Consider the following 26,974-nt stretch of genomic DNA (forward strand, 5'->3'; position numbering starts at 1 on the left):
CAGAGAGGAATTTTCTTATCTGATGTGATTTTAAATTTGGTTTCATACTCACAAAAGAGAAGGGATACAGTTGCAAATTTAAGATATTCCTTACATCCCCTCTCTGTTGCTCAGTATAGGTCATGTTTTTCTTCTAAAGTGTTACAGAAAGGAGAACTTTTTGACTAGAGGGGAAAGGTTCTCCACCCTTTCTAGATCTAATTTTTCTAATTTCTGTTAATTTGAGGTGGGTTCAAAAAGATAAGGGCTTGAGAGAACAAGTATTTTCAGAGATGATATCTTGGGTAAGAAAGAGCAGTAACATTAATGCATTAATACTACTAGTAAGCAGAGTGCAAAGCCTCAAATTCCTTTTTTTATCTCTGCATGGTGTATAATTTATAATGATTGTTATGCTCTCTCTACTGTTGTATAATATTGTTCTTTATGATATTTGGATACCAGTTTGGCTCCAGGCAGTGACTAAAATTAAGTTTGTGTTGATATAGTTTAAGAGGAAGAAGAAATTTTGACTTAGTGGTTTTTTTTCATGCATGTAGAAAGTTTTGCTTCAGATAAAATGATTGGAATAAGGAATTAGTTGATAGACTTATGTCTTAACAGCTCTCAAATGTGATTTCATTGCCCTGAGTTTTTCTCATCTGTACATTGTGAAATTTATTGATATTTGTATACCATGCTTTGCCATTTAGTACAATTTTCAATGTAAACTAAGGGTAAAATTTCTAGGGATGTCTTGTTAATAATTTTGATATCCATGATAAAAACTAATTTCCAAGTTAATTGTGACTGAAAAATAAACTTTCTCAATAAAAATAATGAAAATTCATTTTTTTCTAGTAAATTACACAGTTTAAAATAATTGTAATAGCCAGTCAAAGTAAAACTTATTCTCTAAAAGTTTTGTTACACTGTTAGTTCATGTATTCTATATTACTCTTGTGAGCTAAAAAATTTTCACCACTTAATTGACAAATTCACAGTATGAATTAGATGAGAAACATTAATGATCAATCTCTATTTTCTAGAGTATCACAGTATCATTTCCAAGGTTTTTGAGTCCCACCTGTGACCACATTGTCAACCAGACCAGAGCACTAAGTGACACATCCTGAGCTTCCTTGAAAGTCTCCAGGGATGGTGACTCCATCACCACCCTAGGAAGACAGACACAGTGCCTGAAAACCTTTGCTGTGAAGAAAATCTTTCTGGAAATAAGAAAATAAAATCTTCCTTTGTTATTTGCAACAATGGATTTTTTTTGGTGCCTGTTTGTACGAATTTGTAAAGGTGTCTGTATGTACTTGGCAGGAAGGAACTGGGCAATTATTATGTGGAGAAAACAATAGTTAAAGAATGTATAATGGTTTTGAGCTTTGAGTTGGAATTTTGGAGTCACCCTAGGCAAGCTGGCCTTTGAAAACCATCTTCATTTTCATATCTTCCAGTTTCCCAAGATGAAAGTAAAAACATTGTGAAAAAATCCATTAAAGTGGAGTGTTCAAATGCTCCCATTGTAGGAGACCTCAGCTCTATGAGGAGCATTGTGTGTGTTCACTGCTGCAGCCTCTCAGTGTCTGATGCATACAAATCAGAGAAACCTGAACTCCCCTTTTACTCTCACCTTTTGTGCCCCTGTGGGAGATCCATTGTGTGGTAGTCCTGGGGTAGGACATTTTACAACCCCTTTAAAGCATCGGCAGTAGGGAATTTAGAGCACATTTTTCTAGTTTATAATATATCTGTGTACCTGTGTATCTGTGAAGTTGCACAGTTGGAGCAGCTCTGCTATTTATCCCTTAACCACATTCCATACTGAAAGTAAGACTGGGAAAAATGGGTCTGTCTGTATGTAAATATAATGAAAATGAAAAAGCTGTAGCTGATTTTCTTGTGATGCAGAGGCTCAAAGTTATGCAGCAATGAATGAGGTACTCTGCTGGGCTCCTTCCTTAGGGCTATTTTAGCAGATTAAGCAAAGTCTAGTAGAGTGCAGTCATTTGTGCTGCTGAGCTGTGAGAATGATTGCTAGCCTGCTTTTGGCTCCTGGTGTCAGGCACTCTCCCAAATGATTCTGGGCATGGTGTGGAACTTTAGACATTCCGGGAACTACTCACAGTAGACAGTTTGTACATAATCACTTTTTTTTTTTTTTTTGGGTAAGAGTTTACCAACAGTGACAATGACTCTTCCACACCAACACTATGACTGTTCCTGGGATGTTTAATTCCTTGGTTTAAACACAGACCTTGGCTGCTGATACTAAAAGACATGATTCAAGCATTTTGATCTTATCTAGAAAGCAAAGGGAGGATGAAATGGATTTCATTCTGGTTTGTAAACTACTCAAAAATTTTCAGTCAAGTATTCCAGTTCTGCTTTGCAATAAATTCCTGTAAATCTGCCTCCTGTTAGTGGGGTTTGGTACATCAATAGGGGGTTTCATAACAATATTGTTAATGCTAAGGCTGAGCAAGTTGGTTTCTTCCAGGTATGAGACAGGAATGAATTATAGTATTGACTTGACCTTTCCTAGCTTTATTTTTCATCTTGTTCCCCAAAACTGTGAAGAACACTTTTTCTAAATGAAACTGAAATTTTTGCATGTAAACATAAAAACAGGAGTTTACCAAATTCTGTGGAGTTAGGGATGGATTTTTGGGAGTGGGAAGTGTTAGAATCATGAATAGTTAGAATTCATGGTGGAATCATCTCCAGGATTTGATAGTCTGTTTCTAGTAGACATAGAAGAAAAAAGGAAGATTTCTCCCTAGGATCTCCAGGATTTTGGTTACATTTTATTTCATTGGTTTTCAACCTTTACTTAGCGAATCTGTAGGTGCTTAAAGAAAACTATCAGTGAAAAAACCCCTATAAAGTATATTCTAATGTAAAAATGTGAGTCTATTTGTCAATGTAGATTCTGAAGTTGCATGTCTCTAGAACTGCAGTTAGGTGGTGTCTGTAATAGTAAAGTATCAAACTTTCTAAAAAACAGTAAGGAGTTAAAAAAAAAAGAAATTATTGCTGCTAATGCAATGGATATAGTTTTAAATATTTGCAGGAACCAGATGAAAATTCGGCTTACATTCATATGCACCTAACTTTACCAAGCTCATGCTGTAGTATTTTTCTACCTTATGTTTACATTTTTAATAATACAGGGCCTGTATATGCAATTTTTTGGCGGGCTTTATCTACTTGTTCCAGCGGATATGTGGCTAATTTATATTAGTGTGAAATGTGAAGGTTTCTTAGCTAGTTTAGGAAAGAAGAACAATTTGCTCTGGTCATTCACCCATTGACACAGAAATAGGTAGTCACTTACTTCTGATGTTTAATGCTAATCTATTTGAAGACTTTTTTTACCTTTTCTATTGTCACACCTGTCTTGGATTTAATTTTGTAAAAGCCATTAATGTCACACAGAAGATTCAAGGATGGTTAGGAACAAGATTAAATAAGGGTTACTGCTTGACCATAGTTTAGCTATACACAGTAATATTTTTCTGCATCACATTACAATTTTTGTAGAACCGTGTTTTTAGTAAAACTGCTGGAGATACAGAAAATATGTTGTTCAGTTCATTATCTTTCCATTTCAGATTTATAATAAAATATAAGTAAATTAATAACAGTGTGCCTAAAAGTACTTCTCATGTGATTTTAGGGTTACATCCTACAAATTATAATGTGAAATATAGCCTGCAGGTACCCAGCTCCTTTGAGTTCCCATTTAGCTTGCATATTTCAACACTGATACTATAGTACTTAATTAGAAAATAAAAATTTCAATGGTTACTATGTTCATAATTCCATCAGCTCTAGAACGCATTAAGATATTTTTGAAGTCTTGAGCTACACTGTAAAATCCTAGTCTTTTTAATATCAATTTTCTATGGGCTGTTTTACCTTTTACTTTCCACATAACACTTAAAAATAATAGGATTTTTAAAAATGAAATTAAGGGATGTTTCCTACAGCTTTGTTTTCTTCCCTTCTCTCTCCCCACCCACTTGCTAGACTTGTATTTTAAATTAATTTGATCTTTCTGTTTTGTAGCTCAGTGGGCAGAAATAGCAAAATCCTAGGGAAAAAGCACTGTGAGTGTGTGTTTCTTTTGCAGACTTCAGTGTGGCAAAATTTTATTTTGATATATGAGCTCCTAATCTGATATTTTAATAACAGTAGAAATATTCTCATTCATCACAGGAACAGGCACAGCTCCTGATGATTTCAATGGGACTTATGGGTGCTTCGTACTACCCAAAGTACCATCTCTCAGTAAGGATTAAGGTTGTCATCATCCTTAGTCATTATAGTTCAGCTGTCACCATATTCCAGTTATTCTAGCCACATTTTCATATTTTCTAAGATTGAGGATGTTGGTCTTTTAAAAAGTCTGAACTTTTGAGTTTTCTTCTGAAGTAGTTCTTTTGGGGTTTTTTTTTGCCAGGTATAAGTGAATCATCACAGTAAGGCAGAGATACGTTCACTTTGACTTCATTTTTCTTAGCTGTTCTAATAACTGTATCTCAAAAATGTACTGGGCTAAGCCTCATTTGGCATTTCCTGTTTTTGCTGCAGCTGTCCCACATACACCAATGTCAACTGAACTCAGGAGAATGTAATCTTCATGTTGTTTTACATGTATAAAACGTATTCTGTCTCTACTGCTGCAAATAAAATTGTCAATAAAACATATTTCTTATTAGATCTTACTGATTTATGCATCAAATAGTTGCAGACACTTGTATACCTTACCATCCACTATTTGCCACCTTCAGTGCAATCTGTAGTTCATACAACATCTAAGGCCGCCTCTTCAGCTCCCCTTATCTCCCTTACCAAAAGGACAAGGATTACAAAGGACAAGGCCCTTACTTCTGAGGAATCAGCTTTTCCCTTAGGCTAGGTCACTAGCCAAAGACAAAAGTAACCCTCCCTGCTCATTAGAACTTGCTGCGAGGTCATCACTTAAGAATTTACAGATCCTCAGGTGGTATTTAGAATAATTTTCTTTGTCCTATTATTTTTCTTCTAAATTGGCAGTTCTTGTTCCTTTTTGAACAAACATGGCTACCCCACAGTTTCTCTGAGAGCACCACCTGTCTGCTTGCTAATATTCCCATAATATTCACAGTAAAATATTTTGTGATAGAACATGTGTGGCATAAACTGCGCAAAGTAAAGCAATGCTATGCTGTGTGTGCCTTACTGCTGAAAGTCTGAAAGGAGAAAGCAATTCTCTTTCATAGCATCTTTTTTATCTGAAGTTTCATGTTTAAAAAAATGAAATACAGCTGCCTAATCCATGGATATATTATTCTTGAACTGAAAAAAGTCACATCATCACCACTTTAATTACCTTAATGAGAAAAATTATGAAGAAAACATCTTGTGATAATAAGTCCCAATTTAAATCCTGGTTGCCTCACACTAAATTTGAACTGTGGTAAATATGTTTGAAGAAAATTTGAAGAAAAATGGCTAATATTCTGTATGAACTTTAATAAACATAAAAATAACAAGAATATAGGACAGAAAAATTAGTCCCAGTCAAGTGAACTCTTTCAGTGAAGAGTAAGTGATACCTGGGACTGAATATGCAACAAATTATGCCTGTTCTTGTTTGGGCGCGCAACAGAGAAGCCCCAGAAGAGAAGGAATGTACAGCTAATATTGCAAAATCTGTACAAAATATACTGGAGAAGGGCAAAGTACATGTAAAAGGAACCTGCAAGAATCAAAATGTAACAATCTAAAATCTGGTGAAGGCATCATTGAGGGATTAATGTTAAGGAACTCTCCAGATAAGCTTGTGGATTGCTGGGATTTCATGCAAAAAATTTTATTCTTACTTTCTCTTACTTGTGACTTAAACACTGCTTTCATTTTGGAAACCCTCTCTAGTCCTTAGACATATATTTGATTCCTTAGGCCATTTGATGCTCAAGTATTAGACTTCACCTGTTTCCCAGAATGTACCTAAAATCTTGAGGAGTGCTGTCTCTGGGTAATAGATGGTTGCTAGGAAGATGCTTTACAGGTTCCCAGGTCCTCAATGAGATTAAAGGTTACCTACCTCTGATAATTCAGCTAAAGTTTTAATTGCTAGAACATACACCATCCTTTTAACGTGGACAAGGTGGTATACAAAACCATGCCTCCAGGAGAGAAATAGCCATGTGTAACTCTGTAGCCCTATAGACAAGTGAGTTTGCTCGGAATCTATATATGATTTAGGTTTCTTTCTTTTTTTCCCATAGTCTTTATGCATTAGGTACTAAATAGTGTTTGCTATTAAAAATACTAATTTCCAATTTCCACTCTCATACACGTGGACAATGTTCCTCACATACATCTGGGCTACTCTACAGTTTTGGACTTGACATGTTTACATTTTGTTTTAGAAGTGTGAATTTGTTTTATTTCTGCTTTTCAGCTGAAAACTGTGCTTTCCCCAGAGCTTGATGTGCAGCTCACCAAATGGTCTAAAAAGACACTTTAGACCCACAGAAGAATTGGATTAATTTTGAAATGCAGGGATTTCATTAACTTCACATAAGAGAACAAGCCAATCAGTACAGTACTGCACATTTTCCTTGTCCTGGTAGGGTATTATGTATTGTTCCTGGCTTCTCGGTTCTATGGATTTTAAAGTGAAACATAGCTGCTGAGTCATAATGAGTTAGAAGTCATTAAGCTTAAGTAATTAGTAACTGTTGGAAGAGTAAGAGACTGAGGACTAAACAATGTATTTCTGTTAAATGCTAAATATTCGAAAAGTCACTCTGTTGTTCTCAATAAATTTGTGAGCAAAAAAACAACAATCCATATTTCTGAGCTATTGCTTCAGATGGTCTGGAAAGTGTTGTTGCAGCAACTGTCTTATGCCATATTACAAATGAAATTTGCAATCTGTTATTGCTGAAATGCTAATAAGTAAATAAACTCAAAAAGTCTTTGATGGAGTTTTTCATGGAGATTCAGGTGCATATTGTAGACACATGTGGACATGAAATACTATGTATTTACCTAGATATCTTAGGGAAAAAAATTAAAAAGAGACTAAAAGAACCAGTTCCTTGAAGAAATGGCTTTTTGTGAAATTAAAAATATTCCAGAGAGATCACTTCAAGAACCTGAGCAAATTAGAATAAGTTTTCTCTGACAAACAATGAATGCTAGACATTTTAAGTAAGTTTCTTGCTGCAAGAGATTCCAGGATACAGAATTATGTACTATTTGGCCTTTCAGATATCACCGATATCTAAATAAATAAAACCACAAAAAATTGAAGAAGATCTTCAGCCTCTTGCAATAGTAGAAAAAAGTTGTGTGGGAAGGAATGTGACAGAACAAATTTGTTTAAGTTTAGGCAAACTGCATCAGTATAGGTGATATGTATTGTTACAGGAATTTATTGACCATTCTTACTAGTTTTTTATAATGTTACCTCTTCAGCACTGTAGAAAACCATTTTGTCATTAGGAAACTGAGAAGATTAGGAACAAACTTTTCTCATGCTTGGTTAAAAGTACAGTTCAGCCTAAATATTGGACAAGACTGGCATTGGACTGCTCAATCACAGAATACAGTCCTTAAAGAAGGGGCAGTGAACGAGGATCACTCCTGTTCACACACTTGGTGAAGATATGCATATATCCAGTGCTCTGAGCTAGTGACAAAGGGGCACTTTGTCAATATTGCTACAGTAAATGTTGAAGTGAAATGACAGATTTTCCTCTTGGGACTCCCATTGAAACTGATGTGTAATCATTATTGAGACTTAATTTCTTTCGTGCTCTTAGCTGGAGGGAATAAAGCCAGAAAGGAATCTGCAGTCTGACTGAGAGCAGGAGATTTGCCTGTAACTTTCAGAATGTGACTTGAATCTGTTTGCAACCTGGAAGATGCTGCTCATAGTATTTGTTACAGTCCAATGCCTTCATCAATGTATTGTCTTCCTTATGCCTTTCTTTAAATATATATGATCTTTAAATAAATATGATCAAATGTAGGGATTAGCATCAGGGAAGGTGATCCCAAGACTTAATCCTATCCTATAAAGACAGGGCTTCTTAAATAGGAATAGTGTGATCTGCCAGAAGATCTGACTGAGAAGTAAACTGAAATATGGCAAGCAAAAGATGACTGATTTGTGTAGAAAAAAGAGATGATAGTTGGACATAAAGGAAACTGCTAAAAAATTTTGGACACAGTGATCTGTTAACTGGGAAGAACTGTAACAAGAAGGAGATGTGTCAGTGGGGAAAGGTTGGCATCATATGGCACACAAGATGTGCAAATTATCATCTTTTCAGTTGCAAAATCTTGGGCTGTGACAAACTTTAGGTGAAGCAATTCCAAAGGAGGTAAAAAAAATCAGGATGACTTGGTAGGGTGACATGACAGAAATGTGGAGAGTGGGATGAGTATTAGAAACCAAGTTAAATGTAATATGGCAGTTTTCAGCTTCCAGAAGAAGCTTAGATACACATAATAGTTATGTAACTTGTCTTTCCTCCACAAAATATGAATGACAGATTTATTTTTTATGAGAATACAGATGTTCAAACTGTTCTTCCCAAACATCCTCTTCTCAAGATGTAGAGCTCTCCGAGTCCAGCACAGTCCCACAATTGGCCTGAAATCAGACCTGTAATCACATTTTGACACTCTATGCTCTCCTGATAGAACAACAGCATTGTTTACTTTCAGTCATTTGAGACAGTAATGCATAGTAAGGAGCAAGGCAGGAGAAGAATAAGAAAAATACTAATTTAGAGACAATCCCTTTCTAGACTCAGTGGTGTGTCTTTCATCCCAGGTCATTTTGTCTAAGGTACAAAGAAACTGAGTATTATTTATAAGCTATGCTAGAGATCCTTCCCATATAACCTTATTCTGAAGGCATGGTAAACACATATCCCTGTGCACACACTGAAAACCTATTGCTCAGCAAATTTCCCTGAACAGTGAACAGTCCTGGGGCTTTGATCAAATCAATCAAGAAAAGACTTCTATAGTTTTTTGGTGTTTTTTTTTTTTTTTTTTTTTTTTTTAAGTTGGGCAAGAAGTCTCAGAGGAAAAGGAATAAAAATGGAAAGCATCTTGACATAAAGAAAAAGCATGTGCTTTTCACCTTTAATGTTCCTTGCAGCTTTATGTTTGGAAAGCTGATTCCAGCTTTCAGTAATGCTTTACTGTATAGAAGCACTGAGTGCTATCCAAGTCAAACTGTCCTGAGTCTTGCTATGAGGCCTTTGTTTGGTGGAATTAAATAGATCACAATATGTCCAAGAACAAATGACAGGGAGTTTAACATACCAACACAGTCAAATGAATGGGAGCTTAATGTACCAACACAGTCAAACTAAAGTTTCTTTCAGACAATGATTGGAAGTAATGAAAATACTTCTGCTTTCAAAGACTAAGAGGGGTTAAAATACACCTGTAGAATTGATGCTCTTAAATAAATGCCATCAAGATATTTCCATAATAAGAATTCTTCACTGTGTCCATAAATACACTTTTTCAATATTTCAGGCAAATCTTTTGAACTCTGTTTAATCTCTCATCTGCCATGTACCTCAGTGCTTGCTTTTCTGAACATGAGTGGGCATCATGCTTGATACCTGTTCTTGCTTGATACTTACTCTCAAAAACTACCCATGGGTAATTAATATTTTCACTTGAAGCATTTAGTGTATGTTCAGCACAGAAAAAAAGACTGTTTTCTTTTTAAGAGTTCTGATACATCACACATTGCTTAAAGAGGATATTTTCAGATGGAGTAAATGTCTCACGTAATGAAACAGAATGTATTGTGAAAGGAGTTACCACTTGTTGTGGTGTGTTGCAATATCCTGTTTTACCTTCTCCCTTCCCCCTCGCCCCTCGCTGAGTGTGCCCTGTCAATCAGGCTAACATACCAGCAAGGCGTCGTGTGATAGGTGTCCCTAGTACCTGGAGACCCTGCCCCTTTACCTGGTTGGTGACTCACCTGTCCCCTCCCCTTCCCCTGTCCTGAGCTTAAAATGTGAATGAGACCATGCGGCTTCATTCTGTTATCAGCAGTAGCCCAGTGCAGACGTATCTGTGCTCATGGAATAAACATCTGGCTACCTTCTAGCAGAATCCGCTCCCTTCTTTTCTCCACCATCGCCAGAAGCTCTCTCCTGAGGAGAACGGAGTCCTGTCTTGTGCCCCGCTGCACTCTGCCGCCAGCCAAGGTATCTTTGAGGTATAACACCGCAGAGCTGCCTGTGGCCCAGCAGCGAAGGTCAGAACTGGCCTAGGCACCATCTAACTGGTTATATTGGGATACATATTCCAATATATTGGCGTCCCTGTGGGTGGCTCGACCCTGAGCCGGAAAACGGACTCGCAGTTCCTCAGAGAAGCTTCTGCCAGCCGTGCATCCAGCTGAAAGGAGCCTGGCTTCAAGACTCCCAGCTAGAGACTTTGGGAATACTCCCAGAAAAAGTTTCGTGGACTGTTCGGTGCCTTTGGAAAGCCCTGCTTCATTGTGGTGAACAGATTTTCCAGAGGAAGAAAAGGGTAGCTTCTCTTACACCCAGAGAGAGGTCCTTTTCCAGTGGAGACCTGCCTGCCTGTACCCAGCCTACAGCTTCCATTTCACGTGAGTATCTCTGCTTTCGGTAGAGCAGAAGCTCAAAAACAGACTCTGCCGCGAGTTCTGTTCCTTTTTTGCCTTTGCATTTTGGCTGCGCAGCCCCACAGACGAGAATTCATAGCGTTCTAGTGTTAGCTTTCCTGCTGCGTGTTTCACTGTTTTTTAGAATTCGCGCCGGAGCGGGATCGCTCTCTGCCCTTCCCCCCCCGGCTCAGCAGCGTGTTCAGACACGTGTTAGGAGATTTTCTTTCTCTTTCTCTTTGCGGGAGAGGGGGGGGCTCTCTTTCCACGTGGCCGGGGGACCTGCGGGGGTCGGGAGTGCTCTGCACACGCGGCGGCAGGGGGGGGGGGCGTCCCGGTTTCGGCTGCCACGTGGAGCGGCTGCTCTGTCTGCTCCGCGGGGGGGTTTGCATTCCACCGCGGGGGAGGCTTTGTGTCTGCCTCTATTCGGCAGGGCGTGCCCTGCTGCTGCTGCCCGGGAATTTTAAAAGCAGTATATACAGCTGCATTGTGAAGCTTTTGTCTGCTCGTTATCGCTTTCTATCTGTGGTTTTTTTTTAGAAATTGGTAGCTGATTTTAGCTTTGTTTTTGGTCAGGCGGGATTAAGTACCTTGCTTTTTAACATGGGTTCCAAACTTAGCATTGTACAAAGGGGAGTGTATTATGATATTGTTAGCATTTTAATCAAGAGTAATGTGAAATTCTCTAAAGGAAAATTGAAACAGTTTATAAGATGGCTTTTTCTGCAGTTCCCAAACATTTTCCCTGAAGAAATCCACAATATTCAATTCTGGGATAAAGTTGGGAATGAATTGATAACCTTAGGACAATCTGGCAAATTACCCTCAGCTAAATTTGTGTTCTGGAGTTTACAAATTCGAACAGCATTGCTCAAACAAAAGGAAATGGAGAAAAAGCCAAATGTAAAGCCATGTGCCTCTGCTCTCCCTGTTCCTCCCTCTCCCTCTAAAACCCCTAAACCTCTTTCCCCAAAAAAATCCCGAGCACGTGTTAGCTTTTCGGAGAGCAGTGATGTCCAAAATGGCCCCCAGTCCCTAGGGGGTCCACAAGATGGTGGATGCCACGTGGCATCTTCCCAAACCTGGTCTTCTTCTTCCCAAAATCCTCTTAAGCATTCCAAAATTCCATCCCCATCCCCCTCTCCTCCTGTTCCTCGTGACACCTTTCCCCCTCCCCCCGCCTTTCCTGCAGTACCCTCAGCTCCGCCTCTCTACTCCTCCCAGGGGGCGGTTGCTGACGTGATGTCACCAGGTGACCCCGCCCTCTGTTCCCACGGTATCCCCGCCCCCTGCCAGCCCCTTGACCCCGCCTCTTGTTCCCACGGTTTCCCCGCCCCTTGCCGGCTCCCTTTCCCCGCCCCCTCCCCGGGTTCCCACGGTGGGGACACACCCACTGCCTGTCCCCAAACCTGTAGCTGTGATCCCAATGCTTCTGATTCAAGGGATACAGAGCAGGGGACAGCAGACCCAATGCATGGTGCCACGTTGTCACTGGCTCCTGTTACGTTTCAGCCTGCAGCTCAAGCAGGAGCAGCCCCAACTGCTAATTGGAGTTCTTTTGGACGACAATTGATTAAAGAGATCTGTAAATCTCATAAAGAATATGGTCGACACAGTCCATATTTCCGTGGCCTTTTAAATTCTGAATTAAGTAGGACTGTTGTGGTTCCACATGATTTAAAACAAATTTTTTCATGTCTCATGACATCCACGGAATTCAAATTATGGGAATCAGCATTGAAACAACTGCTAAAAGATGCTCTCCCAAGCTTACAGGCTGATCCAAACACAGCAAAAGACAACAATGGTAACCCCATTACTATTGACCACCTCTGTGGTGAGGGTCAATGGTCTTCTCCCTCAGTCCAAGCTGCTGCAATTCCTGCAGAAACACTTGAGAAAGTAAAGGAAGCAGCTGAAAAAGCATTCTTTTCCCTCCAACCTGAGGGGCCTTTTGAGCCCTATAGTAAAATCAAACAACTACCATCAGAGCCTTTTGTGAAATTTGTAGAAAGGCTAACTAGAGCCATTGAAATACAGGTTAAAAAGGAAAATGCAAGGGAAGCAATTTTAGAAGAAATAGCGTTTACAAATGCAAATGAACAGTGTCGAGCAGCAATCCTGAGCCTTCCTATGGAACCTTCCCCTACATTAAAAGATATGCTTCTAGTCTGTAACAGGAAAGTGCCTCTGATGAGTGTTGCTGAAGACACCAGACCAAGGCTGCTGCCAAGACCACCTCAGCGTGTTGCTGTTGCCAGCCCTGCACCTTCTCTTTCAGCACAGCAGTACCCTGGGCAGCAGCGGAGACCAGCAATGGTTGAGCCCAATAAACCGTGCCTGCTTTGTAATAAGCTAGGGCACTGGAGTAACCAGTGCCCCCTGAAAAGGGAATTTGATGAATTTAAAAATAGCAGGGGAGGAGAACTGCAAGCCCTCCCTGGGGGTCAACAACAAAAAAACGAAGAATAAAGCGCCAGCCTGCCAGGCGTGCAGACATAAAAGGAGCAGGCCAAGAGAATAAGGGTAGCAAAACAAATCAAGCGCCCGATAATATTAACATTTGTGTAAGTGAAGCAAGTGCTTCAAAGACCAAGTCTGCTAGTCCACTGTTGAAAGTGAAACAAAATAACCTTTGTTGTGATTTAAGTGATCCTGTATTAACCGCATCTTCTGTCAATGAGCCTTACAGGTTGCAGCTGACAGAGTCACTCCACCTGAAGGACACTGACTGGCATTTTGTCTCTGTAAATCCTGAACAGAAAGGTACTTGGAACCAAATTCGTTGTAAGTACATCATCACTGGGGACAAAAACACACCACAAGAGATCGAAATTGCTCCGGGACTGACAACATCAGATCCTAAGCAATTTGTTCTCAGCCTGCACTGTTTCCACCCACCCCTGTTTCTTCCCAAGGGACAAATTGTTGCTCAAGCTATCCCTGTGCCATCTTTGCCTGAAAATGTTGATAAACAAGGGCCCACAGTCGCCCGGGTCCAAGTTATTGGGACAGATAAACCCAAATTGTGGTGCAATGTCAGTGGGGGTGGGGAGTCTAAACGCATTGAGATGCTTGTAGACACAGGTGCAGACTGCACAGTGATTCCAGTACGAGACTGGCCAGCACACTGGCCTTTACAAAATGTTGCTGGTCACCTTCGAGGTGTAGGAGGTCTGCAATTGGCAAGGCAATCCAAAAGCATTATTCAATTCGAGGGTCCACACGGACAATTGGCAAATATCCGTCCATTTGTGTTAGATTATTCAGAACCTTTGTTAGGGAGAGATTTAATGGCCCAGTGGGGTGTCACAATTAATATTCCAGACTCTCCACAGCATTTTTGTGCAGCAGTCATTAAACAACAGCGCCCCATCCAAAAACTTAAGTGGAAAACAGACGAACCAGTTGATGTGAAACAGTGGCCACTCAGTAAACAAAAAATAAAGGTGCTTGAGGAACTAGTAGAAGAGCAACTAAAAAAGGGCCACATTGTGGAGACCATGTCCCCATGGAACTCTCCAGTGTTTGTCATCCAAAAAGCTGACAAAAAGAGGTGGAGACTCCTCTGTGACCTCCGACAAATTAATAATGTAATTGAAGATATGGGTTCTCCCCAACCTGGTATGCCATCCCCAACAATGCTTCCCCAAGATTGGAAATTAGCTGTTATTGATATTAAAGATTGTTTTTTCCAAATCCCATTGCACCCTGACGATGCACCGCGTTTGGCATTCTCTGTCCCTTCTATCAATTCAGAAGCTCCTATGAAAAGGTACCATTGGACCGTTCTTCCTCAGGGCCTAAAGGTATCTCCAGCTATCTGCCAGTGGTATGTCTCTTCCCTGCTTTCCCCAGTTCGTGCAGCCGCAGAGAAGGCCATCATCTACCATTATATGGATGATATCCTTGTGTGTGCCCCCAATGATGATTTACTAACACATGCGCTTGACCTAACGATCGATGCATTGATTGTTGCAGGGTTCGAGCTCCAGGAACAGAAAATTCAAAAGATGCCACCTTGGAAGTATTTGAGCTTAGAAATTGGAAATAGGACCATTGTTCCTCAAAAACTAGAAATCAATCCAAGGATCAAGACCCTTGCGGATGTCCACAAGTTGTGTGGGTCTATGGCTTGGTCTGACTAATGAAGACCTTGCCCCTCTTTTCAATTTATTGAAAGGGGGAGAGGACCCAGGTGCTCCTAGGTCTATTACCCCAGAGGCACGGAAAGCTCTAGAAAAGGTTCAGATTGCAATGTCCACAAGACAGGCCCACCGATGCCGGCCTGATCTGCCATTCAAATTTATCATCCTAGGTAAGTTGCCACACCTCCATGGAATTATTTTCCAGTGGGAGGAAAAACAAACACCTAAGGCAAAGGACACACCAAAAAAGGACCGGGACCAGAGGGACTCTCTCTTGATCATAGAATGGGTTTTCCTCAGTCACAAAAGGTCCAAGAGACTGACAAAGCCTCAGGAGCTGATAGCAGAACTGATCCGGAAAGCAAGGACCCGGATCAGGGAGTTAGCAGGATGTGATTTTAAGTGCATTCACATTCCAGTTGAGTTAAAATCAGGTCAAAATACTATGAAAATACTGGAACAATTGTTTCAAGAAAATGAAGTGTTGCAGTTTGCTCTGGATTCCTACTCAGGACAATTTTCGGTAGCACGGCCCGCTTGCAAATTGTTTGAACAAGATGTTCAATTTACTTTAAAATTAAGAACTGCTCTAAGTAGGAGACCTTTAAAAAGGGCTCTGACTGTCTTTACAGATGCGTCCGGGAGGTCCCACAAGTCCGTTATGACTTGGAAAGATCCTCAAACCCAGCAGTGGGAGACGGACATTGCTGAGGTGGAAGGTTCACCTCAGGTTGCTGAATTGGCTGCGGTTGTTAGGGCTTTTGAAAGGTTCTCAGAACCATTTAATCTGATTACAGACTCTGCATACGTGGCAGGAGTAGTATCCAGAGCAGATCAAGCAATACTGCAAGATGTATCTAACATTGCACTTTTTGAATTGCTTTCCAAACTGGTAAAGTTAGTCACTCACCGAGAGCAACCCTTTTATGTGATGCATGTCAGGTCACACACTGACTTGCCAGGGTTTATCGCTGAAGGCAACAGAAGGGCAGATGCTCTTGCTGCACCTGCAGTGATGGCCACTCTCCCAAATGTTTTTGAACAGGCAAAAATCAGCCACCAGCTTTTCCACCAAAATGCACCTGGCCTGGTTCGCCAGTTTAACATCACTCGAGAACAGGCCAAAGCGATTGTGACCACATGCCCAAATTGCCAACAACATGCACTCCCTACAGTGAGTACGGGAGCAAACCCAAGGGGACTGAACAGTTGTGAACTGTGGCAAACAGATGTAACACACATACAGGCTTTTGGACGGCAGAAATATGTTCATGTTAGTGTAGATACTTTTTCTGGAGCGGTCTATGCTTCTGCCCACACAGGAGAATCATCTATTGATGCTATTAAGCACCTCTTACAGGCTTTTTCTTTCATGGGCATCCCCAAGGAGCTGAAAACTGATAATGGGCCTGCTTATAAATCCAAGGAATTCGGGAGCTTCCTGCAGCAATGGGGAGTAGAGCACAAAACTGGCATCCCCTACTCCCCTACAGGTCAAGCCATTGTAGAAAGAACTCACCGTGATATTAAAAGGGTCCTGGACCAGCAACAACAGGTTCTGAAGGTAGAACCTCCCCACATCCGGTTATCCAGGGCACTATTCACAATCAATTTTCTGAATTGTTCTTTTGACAGCCTGAACCTACCCATCCTACGCCACTTTGGGGGGAACAGTCACAGGTTCATGAAAGAAAAACCTCCAGTTTTAGTAAAGGACCCTGAGACTTGGAAAATGGTGGGACCTTACAAATTGGTTACTTGGGGACGTGGATACGCCTGTGTATCCACCCCCTCTGGTTTAAGGTGGGTTCCTTCCAAATGGGTAAAGCCCTGTGTTCCCAAAGTCTCAGAGAAATCTGCAGAAGCACCCCAGGTTGCTCACGCTGCCTGGAGAAGAAAACGCCGCGCATGTTCTCTGGAGGAAATTCCATTTAAGCCTCCTATCTGGAATAGTTTGTAATATATGTTTGTCTCAAGTTTTTGTACCAGTTTAGATCCCACTGTTCGTGTGTAGCCTCGAGACGCCATGAGACCGAGCCTGCTTCCCGTCCTACTCGTGATCATCCCACCTGCAATCTCCTACATAGTACCGCAGCCCAAACCACATATGGACTACCTCGATAAAAGTTCTCAGACATCAACAGAGAAACTGACAACGAGCTGAATGGACTTTTCAATGGCTGGGGACTCTCGGGCTGGTTGGGATCTATTCTGAAAACTGTAATTTTAGTGCTGTTTATTTTAGTTGTAGTTATTGTAGTTTTTAGCATTGTTTTTGGAGTAATCAGACGCATGGTTCTCAAGTTAATCTCAAGCTCATCTCCCCCTCCTGAGGTCTACCATTTAGAAGCCCTCAGTGCTCCAGTGGATGACCTGGAAGCCTCAGTAGAATCATTCTGCACCATAAACACAGCCCTCTTCTTTTTAAACAAAACTACGGGGAGATGTTGTGGTGTGTTGCAATATCCTGTTTTACCTTCTCCCTTCCCCCTCGCCCCTCGCTGAGTGTGCCCTGTCAATCAGGCTAACATACCAGCAAGGCGTCGTGTGATAGGTGTCCCTAGTACCTGGAGACCCTGCCCCTTTACCTGGTTGGTGACTCACCTGTCCCCTCCCCTTCCCCTGTCCTGAGCTTAAAATGTGAATGAGACCATGCGGCTTCATTCTGTTATCAGCAGTAGCCCAGTGCAGACGTATCTGTGCTCATGGAATAAACATCTGGCTACCTTCTAGCAGAATCCGCTCCCTTCTTTTCTCCACCATCGCCAGAAGCTCTCTCCTGAGGAGAACGGAGTCCTGTCTTGTGCCCCGCTGCACTCTGCCGCCAGCCAAGGTATCTTTGAGGTATAACACCGCAGAGCTGCCTGTGGCCCAGCAGCGAAGGTCAGAACTGGCCTAGGCACCATCTAACTGGTTATATTGGGATACATATTCCAATAACCACTGAAGCTTTTCTTGCAGAAATATAGTGTAAATTTGATTTCAAATAGCCTGTCCTTTCCTCCTGTTGACAGATAGCCCTCGAGATTCAGGTAGTTCACAGAACATTCAATTAAACAGGGTTCATATTGCTCATCATTAGCTTTCCTCTGTGCTGATTTTCCATTGTGAGCTCATAAATGCTATCATTAGAAGAACCTTTCAAAAGAGGTTACAGTTTTGAAAGCATTTAATTTGCTTTTCCGGATGGATTATTACTGCTGTCGTGTTATTAACCAGCATAAAGAATCATGCAGCGGGTGTACTTAGCATCAAGCTCTTTAACTAAGATTACTCTTGTTAGAGATGCACTGTGCATAATATTCTGCACCAGGTAATGCAAACCAAGAAGCAATAACCACAGTAGCCAAAACAATGTATATAAGCTTTTGTATCTTTGCTGATTTTTCAATTTCAGTGCACAGATCTGCTTCCAATGAACTTAATCACAGAATTATGAGCTTTTTTAAAAAATTCACCTAAAAGGCTTTTTTTTTTTTTTGTCAGGCGTGGAAAGAAAACTCATTTTCTTCTCTTTTTTTTTCTCAGACTTTATTATTTCCAGTTAGTAGACTGAAATGATTGCTTCTGTCTCTTGGGTCTAATAAAGCAATTTGGCTCTATAATGGGCCTTGTTAGGGTTGAAGACCAATGTCTTTCTGGTATTACTTTTGCATTATTGGTGCACTACCTGCTGAGTCACCAGCACAGAAACCAGAGGTTAATTTCACTTTCACTAAATGAAGCAGATAATCAGCCATCAGAGGATGGCTCCTGTACTGTAAATAAGTCTTGACAAGCTGAGGGACAGCACTGTGGATCACTCAGCCCTCTTCACACCATCTGTCCACAAATTAAGACAAAGTAAGGATATTAGTTCAGTACATTTCAAAAGCTGTACTGACAAACCCACATGGACATTTTTAAATGGCAATGAATAACTAAAACATTTCATTAGTATTTCATTGAGTCATGTCTTACAGTTTTTAGTTATGAAAACTTTTCCAACAGTGACTGTTTGGAAAGTGTCTTGACCAGATGTACAGCTAACGACTGTCAAAGCAGATTAATTCCAAAGTATTTTGCTACAGAGTATTTTTTACTTAGATTGAAAGTGGTATGGCACAAGCACCTGATGGCCAATCTGTTGGATATACCAGAGATGTTACATGGAGAATAAACTTCCAGCTAATGGGGATGCTGTTACATGGTTTCAGGGGCCAGAAAAATTATTGAAAAATGAGAACTCACCAGAATAATGAATGGTGGGAAAAAAAAATCTTGTATATTGCTGAACTGAGACTGTATCTTCTCTATTTCACTAAATCCATGTGACATGAAGACAGAGCAATGTTTCAATTGAACTTACACTAAATCACACCAGCTTGCAATGGAAATAGGAATGGATTTTTCTGCAAGAGAATTAGTTTTATAGATACATTTTAATTATTCATTACATGATAAGTCTATTCATGTGCAGATCTTATTTTCAAATAAAAGAGTTTAAAGGGTTCAAAGGTCCAGTAGGTATTAGTGACTAAAGCATAAAAATATTATGGAGCTATTCTAATAATCTTCCCTATGAAAACAGGAAATCCAGAACTGGAGTCAGAATAAAAAGATGGCAGAAACCAATTTTCATGTTTCCCTGGAACAGGGCCACACAATACATACAAGGTTATGAAATAACTACAGGGCAATGATTAATGAGTAATTATGCTTCCATATCCAGATTTGGCTAAATAGCTTTTTAAAGAAAGTGTTTTAAGTTTTCCTTCTTCATTAGAGGACAGAAATAAAATTAAGCATCTAAACAGAATTTAGCAAGAAAGTTTATTTTTTTCATAATGGTTTTGTACAATGACTTTGAGTTTGTAGATAGTAGGATCATAATTATCCAGTTTAATGGGTACTTGGATATCTGGTTTACCTCCTGTCACCTGAATTTAGATGTCATAATCAACAGCTGGATCCTATACATAGGATACAGCTGTGGGCATACAGCTCTGTGAGAATGGAGCAATTCCCTTCAGTCATGGGTGCCTCTGCACTTACTCTATGGGGATCAAAGGTAACTGGCATAAATTAAGGAGCTAATTTTTCATCTGCTAAGCTTAGATGAGATAGGAGCCACCTACGGTTCAGAGAAGTACTTTCCAAGCATTTTTAATTAATGTTGATCAGATTCTCATTAAAATCAGGGACTGTCCCTTAATTGTGTTCTCAGAAGAAAACCCATGCAGAAAGTGAATGAAGTCACACTAGAGTTTTGGACTAGGTTATTGATGAAGTTTTTTTCTATGAGAAGTTTTTATATTATTAATTGCAATAATCTATCAGGTTTTATTCTTAAAACCTTCCAGTAGGTTTATGATATGGCAAGATGTAAGAGGTGTACCATGTTAAGATCTATAGGATTCTTGAATGTTAATTGATGAAATGTATTATAAAATCAATCCACAGTATCAATACAAAGTAAATAATCAGATTAGAAATTATTGAAAATAATTTTTAAAACGCGAATTTGGCCTGTGTTTAGTTACTGCCAAGTTTCTGTTCTTTGCACTGAAGCATTTGATCCTGCTGACTTCCTGGAGCCTGGCATCTGTTCTCATTTGGCAAACTGATGAGTCATAGAACAGTAGGTTTTGGTTTTGATCCAGGCCCAGGTGAACTGAACCTCTGTAATCATTTATTTAATGTCATCCTTGCTGACACCACCTTCTAGTAACATAGTCTTTGTCTTCATTCCTATTATTTTCTGTTGCAGCATTCTATTTAATCATCAAAGCTAAGATTCATCACAGTTGGCTCTAGAGAGCACAATTTAGTGAATTCAATAGTTTAAGGTGAAGCAGAATTAAATGGTTGGGCAGAGACTACACAGAAATGAGCTCTCTCTGAGAGCAGAAGAAAACCTGTAAAAGCATGTAAACATGAAGGGCATTTTGACAGTTTTCTAGTACTTTTCTCTCTCCTCCCTTTTTATTTTGTGCTTCCTTGGACTACCAAGATGAAACAGAAGAGGTTTAAAATAATTTAAAACTTCATTTTGCATGCAAACAGCAAGCTCATTACCATGGACAAATACCAGCCTTGCTTGCTTTGAGGAGTCTCTGTTACTATGACTTTGAGGAGTAGCTGCTTGATGGCCCTCGGAGCATCGTGCATGCCGCTTTTCATTTGGCATAAGGCTTCAAGACACATTAGAAGGACTGCTCACATTCTGTTTGGAAAAGCCTGATCAAAACACAAGCTCTTTTTTATTTATTTTCTGGGTATTCAGGACTGCTTTGCTCTTATTCCAAGCAGACCTTACCTAGTATTGATATCCTGTTGGTACTGTGATGTGGCCATTAAATGTGTTTAAGCTGAGATAACAAGTGCAAGCCCAGAAGAGACAGAAGGACCACAGAAGAGCACAGGATGGACTTTGGGAAGCTCACTGCACTTTTGTTCACATAGCAACAAGTATCTACAACCTCTGATGGCAGACCAACAGGGAATATTGGGAACTTCAGCTGTCAGATTTGGCAGTCATTCAAGCAGTGTAGACAAAAGGTCATTTTTGTCTTTCAAATGGTCATTTTTAGGTCCTTGCAAATGGTCATTTTTACTAAACATAAACTTAAATTATTTCCCCCCTAAATTTGCTTACTCTGAGGCATGTACACTACCTCACTTCAATGAGCAGTGATTTCATTCATCAAATAACTCCCAACAATCATCTTTTCTCATCAATGAAATATTTCTTTAACTTATCATTGTTTTATTAATGACACATCCTTTTCTTTGAACTGTATTTTAAGTGCTTATGTTTTTTTCATGCTTTCCCTCTTTCTTGAAAAAAAAAGATCCTTCATCCATGCATTTGAATGGAGTAGGAGTATTTTTTGTGCATTAATATCAGAAGCATCTTAGGAGCTGCTACAAACTGTTGGCAAAATTGAGACACCCTCAGGAAGTCAGTAGCTGCTGTGACACACAGACAAGAGACACAAAGTATTGGAGGTAGTCCTGTAGTCTTCTGGGAATGCACCATTAAGTGACTATTGGGCAGTTCTTGATCAGTGATTTACAGATCTCCATGCAGAGATATGCAGTGGAAAGCTGTGCCTTAGAGCATCTTTTCAATTGGCACACACATATAGTTTTCTTACTAAGTATACTTTGTGGAGAAATTTTAAAATGCATCATTAACAACTGAGGAAAGCAATGTGATTACCAAACTAGCAGTCACCTATGCAAAGTACTTGTTATTTAGTGGAATGGAAAAGGATAATTTCTCTTTGAAAAAGAAAAAAATCCTAGTCCTATTCCCATCATGCCAAAGTGGAAATATGGCTTGGGAAAAGCTTATACTGCTAGAGTTCAAACATTTCAAGGCCTTTCTCTGGATGCCTTTATAGCTCATCTTCCAGGCGTTAGGAGGTTAAGTTCTCCAGCCTGATCTGCTGCGAAAATTACTTATTGCCAACAAGAACGGTTGATAATGGATAAAACTAAATAATTGTTAAAATCAGCTCAAACACAAATATAGAGAAGGACAAATTACATTTTGCACTGGTTCAGGAACAATGCATAATTCTAGCTCACAAGAAAATCCTCTCCATCACATGGACATCTCTAAATCCTGTTTAGTGATGTACAGAGTTAAGAGAAAATAAATTATATTCTGTGTATCAGAGAACCATGAGGCCCTTGCCAAATGGGTTGTTTGTCCATTTGGAATTTTTATAAACATTTCACTTTAAGTATCTTTGCATAATCTTGGAAAAAAGGACTTTTTTTTGTTATCACTAGTTATTTACATATGTATTTAAAAGCAAAACTATTTCCTCTCACAGAAAATATCTTAGAAGACATTGTAACATTTCTCATGGCCCTATTGTCAGGGAGCACTTAATGTGGAAATGTGTGTACTCATTCTTCATCTGGTTTAAGACTGAGAGGATTGAGATTATCATTCTGAGAATACTTTCCTTTAGCTTTTTTTTCCCCCTGAAATATCTTTTAGGCCAGTACCACAATGTTGTAAGTTTGAATTTTAAAGTAATAATGGTCATACTTAATGAAACACCACTTATTATGTTTTGTACTTATTGTTTCTTGTTATATGCAACCTGAGGAGGCAGGAAGGACAGAATTCAACTTGAGATGAAGACTGTTAAGTGTCGGTGTCTGTATTGTGTAAACTTCCTGTCTAGTCAAAAGTCAATACATGCAGTGGAACCTAGGAGTTTATTCATCTGGCTAGCTAATAGACATTAATTTTTACATTGAGTTTAATCACATTCTTGAACCTCTGCTGTCTCTGCTGACTGAATATCTAGCAACTACCATGGCAATTCAAAACACTTAGCTCACCTATAGACATACAAATTTAAGTACCTTATTTGGTGACTCTTCTCTTCCCCTTTCTCAGTTTTAGTTCTTTCTTAGGCTGATATCCAACTGCAGATCACTCTTTAAAATTATGATTGTTGTCCTTCATTCAGGACCTATAGGGACTGAATAATCCACTTAAATCCATTTTCCTGAAACAGTCTAATTGAAGTTTTTGGATGGAATTTGATTGTTCAGAAAGTCAAATAATCATATTTGCCAGCTATCCACAGCATTCTTGACCTAATGACTTACAGGTACTCATACACTGGCAGTTTCTGAAAGCAGTACAGACAGGGAAGCACTCAAATAATTCAAAATCTGTCAGCCTTTGCTGTTCTTTGGATGGACTTTGGCTTTGTAGCACTTAGTTTGTAACCTTATCTCATCCAGCACTGTCTCTTCATGTGTCTCCTTTATAGCTTATTTATGTAAAATACTCCCTGTGGTGCCATCTTTGGATCACTAAGCCTATTGCCTGTGAGATTTGCATCACATTTTCAGTTTAAGTTCAGAAAGCATCTAAAGGTGTTTAATTTACCCCTGTTTAGAGCATCTTTAGATTCTCATGTTTAATCAATATTTAAGTGCTGTTGAAAGGATGGTGAGATATGCGCATAAAATTTTATTTGTGAGGTCCACAGATGATGGCATTAATGGACTTGAAAGTTACATGGAGTAAAGGAGGGAGGAAGGAATCCATATGAATGAGAGAAAAAAGTGGAAAGCAAAATTAAATAAGGAAGAGAGAGGAGAGAAATCTTTTTCCCTGGTGTCTAGCTGGTAAATTAAGTGGCAGGGTCCCCAGAAAAGCATAATCCTCTCTTGCATATCTTTTCCAGTGCAATGGTGTAGCAGGAAGTGATAAACATGATGAGTTTTCCTGATAAGACTTTTTCCCTGTATGGTTTTCCTCAGGATACAGAAAAACTTGCTGTTTTTTCCCCCTATTTATTGTGCTTTTAGAACTGATGGGAGCATGCCTAATTAGTTACAAGCATTACACAGAAATTGGTTTGCTGTGTTTTGGGCCTGCATGTTGTTGGGTAATGCTTGTCAGTGATTCATGACCATTATCTGGAATGTTATTCACTAAACCCTGTATTCCTGCACTATAAACTAAAAGTTACAAAACAAGAAATAGGGCAGGGGTAGGGGAGATGATCCTCATGCCAATGGAAGTAGTTTCTCATGAGAATATGCCGTTCTTACAACATTGGAATTGGCAGCTGCAAGGCCATGAGAATAACATGAGAAAACCAGCATGGGAACAAAAGTGGGAAAATATTGCCACATCAGCTGTAGTCAGACTACAGCATTGCAAATGTAGAGACCTTATCTTTAGGAGGGTTAAGACACTCAAGGCACTGCGCAGTGTAAGTGTATGTGCTTAAAGAGAAACACACATATTTAGGTGCACTGAGAAATAGGAATGGTTTTCCAAGTTGAGAACCTTGAAAACTATACTATACAAGAGGATCAGCTGTAGTCAGTCGATGTAGTCAGTCATGAGCTGTATGTGGATGATTATTACATCTTTTTTTCCTCAGAAATTTGAACTTACCATGACTATTGGCAGTAATGTATGAATGGTTGGATGATTATCAGGTTGTTATATGGTATCCTCAGTATGTCAGTGGCATAAATGCCATGTATTTTTGTGGTAGTACAGTAAATATGTGAAACAGGAAGTGCACTACTCAGTAAAGATTTATTAGCATCTCACACACCATGTGACAAAGTTTAGTAAGACTACTGAGGTTAAGCATATTATTCAGGTGCACTGCAACTTCCTTACAGAGGATGATAAAACCAGTAGGGTCAGAGGGTGGGATCACACTGCCCTAAATCAGGGCCAGTGATTTAGAGCAGTTGCTGAGAAATTTTCTGGTCTAATTGTCATGGTTTGAGCCTGGCACAGAGCCAGTGCCCCCATGAAAATGCCCTCACCCTGGTGTCTGCTGTGAGATGTGACCAGGAATAAGCAAAACAGGCTCCAACTTAAACATAAAGAACACTTTATTACCTAAACTACAGGAAAATAGGGAAAAAAACTATAAGGAAAAGAAAAAAAAAATTGAAAACATTACAAAAACCACTTTCCTCCTCCCCACTACCTGACTTTCTCAATCCGATACATTCTCCCAAATCACCAACTGTCCAGCCTGGCACCACACTTTAGTATACTCAAACTGCAGTTCATGAAGAGGAAAGGAGTCCTTCTTGTTCCATAGGCTTCCCCTGGAAACACACTGAAACCTCGTGTGCTTCCCTGTCACTTCGGCACCGCCCGGAAAGTCCTTTTGCCGCTTGTGACATCTTCCTTCCATGCCCAGTGCTCTCACCACTGCGCATGGCCAGAGCTGCTTTTAGGGTTGTCTTTCAAGGATGCCTTGTCTCACTCCAAAAAGGCACAGTCTCTGCTTTGGGACATCTGTCCCCCCCATATTTTTCCAACCCCCTGGGGCCGGGGGGTCCTCACGATGAACCCTCCTGGTTCTGAGCCACTGCTTCCCCCTAAGTGCAGTCTCTGTGTCACAGGAACAACTGAGTCCATGGCCACAAGAAAAGTCCAGCCAAAAGGCCACTCCAAATCATCTCTCCCCATTCAATCATCTCCACGTTCTTCGGGCCAGGTCCTTGTCTCATCTCATCTCTTATCTCCCTTCTTATTCAGCTTCGAGGAGGATTAGCATTTTTGCAAGGCCCCAATCATGAAAGAAAGGGGTTAAAACTTTCAGTCTCTGTCCCGGAGCTGCGGCACTCCCACACACTCTGCTGCTCCGGCCGGGCACTCTTCCCCCCCCCTTCTCCTCCTGGGCCGTCTGCTATCACATTCGGTGTCGCCGGCTCTCTCTCTCCCTCCTGGGGGGGGGGGGGGATGGCTGCCCGAGGGCTGACTCCCTGGGATCTTCCACCCTTCCATCCTCGAGGGCCTTCTCACCTCCCATCTCTGTCCAGGCCCAGGGCCTACCACGTGGCTGCCCCTCCCCCGCCCAGCAGCAGCGGCTGGACAGGGGAGGGTGATCTGACCTCTTCGCCGTGACGTCCCAAGAGAGCCTCCCAGGGCCAGCGCCCTGCTTTTTAACCCCTGTGTATTCTCGGAGGTGTGTCCAAACCCCACTGGCTACACCAGGTGTCAGTATCAAACTCCGAACAATAAATTGGTTTGACCACAGCATCCCAGAATTCCCACTCCTTCCTGGTCAAACCACCACACTAATATAGACTGGAATTCTCAGAGTATGATTTAATATATCTGAAATGTTGGGTAAAGCACCTGTTGATGCTTATTGCTTTTCAATAAATTAAACAAGGGCAAGGGTGGATGTGTAAAGAGGGAGAAAAAGAAGGTGATCTGCAGTCAAATATACATTAAAGTGAAATATATAGACATTTAAGCTGGGTAACATGAAGGAATGCTTCAAGAGATTATTTGAATAATGTATATCTAACAACATTTCTCACATAGCATATTTGGGCAACCATTTAGTCAGGAAGACACTAAAGGTATTGTGGACATTGTACTTACTTCATCCATAGTTTAATAGGTGGTGTTTTTCATGATCCCCTGAAAATAGCTTTACTAAGTATAGACAGTCTACCTTGAGTAGTGGTTACATCTGAATCATAAACATACACATCATGATTGATGTGTTTTAAAAAAGTTTTGAAATGAAAAAGCTTTCAAATTGCTAGCTATCAAGATGTTCAACTATCCAAATTTTCAATTTAGTGTCCTTTTTGTACATCTGCCTGGGATGTAACAAGTAAAGAATTGTTATGATAATAACATTTC

Source organism: Zonotrichia albicollis, chromosome 4, assembly GCF_047830755.1.
Source record: "Zonotrichia albicollis isolate bZonAlb1 chromosome 4, bZonAlb1.hap1, whole genome shotgun sequence".
NCBI classification, from domain to species: domain Eukaryota; kingdom Metazoa; phylum Chordata; class Aves; order Passeriformes; family Passerellidae; genus Zonotrichia; species Zonotrichia albicollis.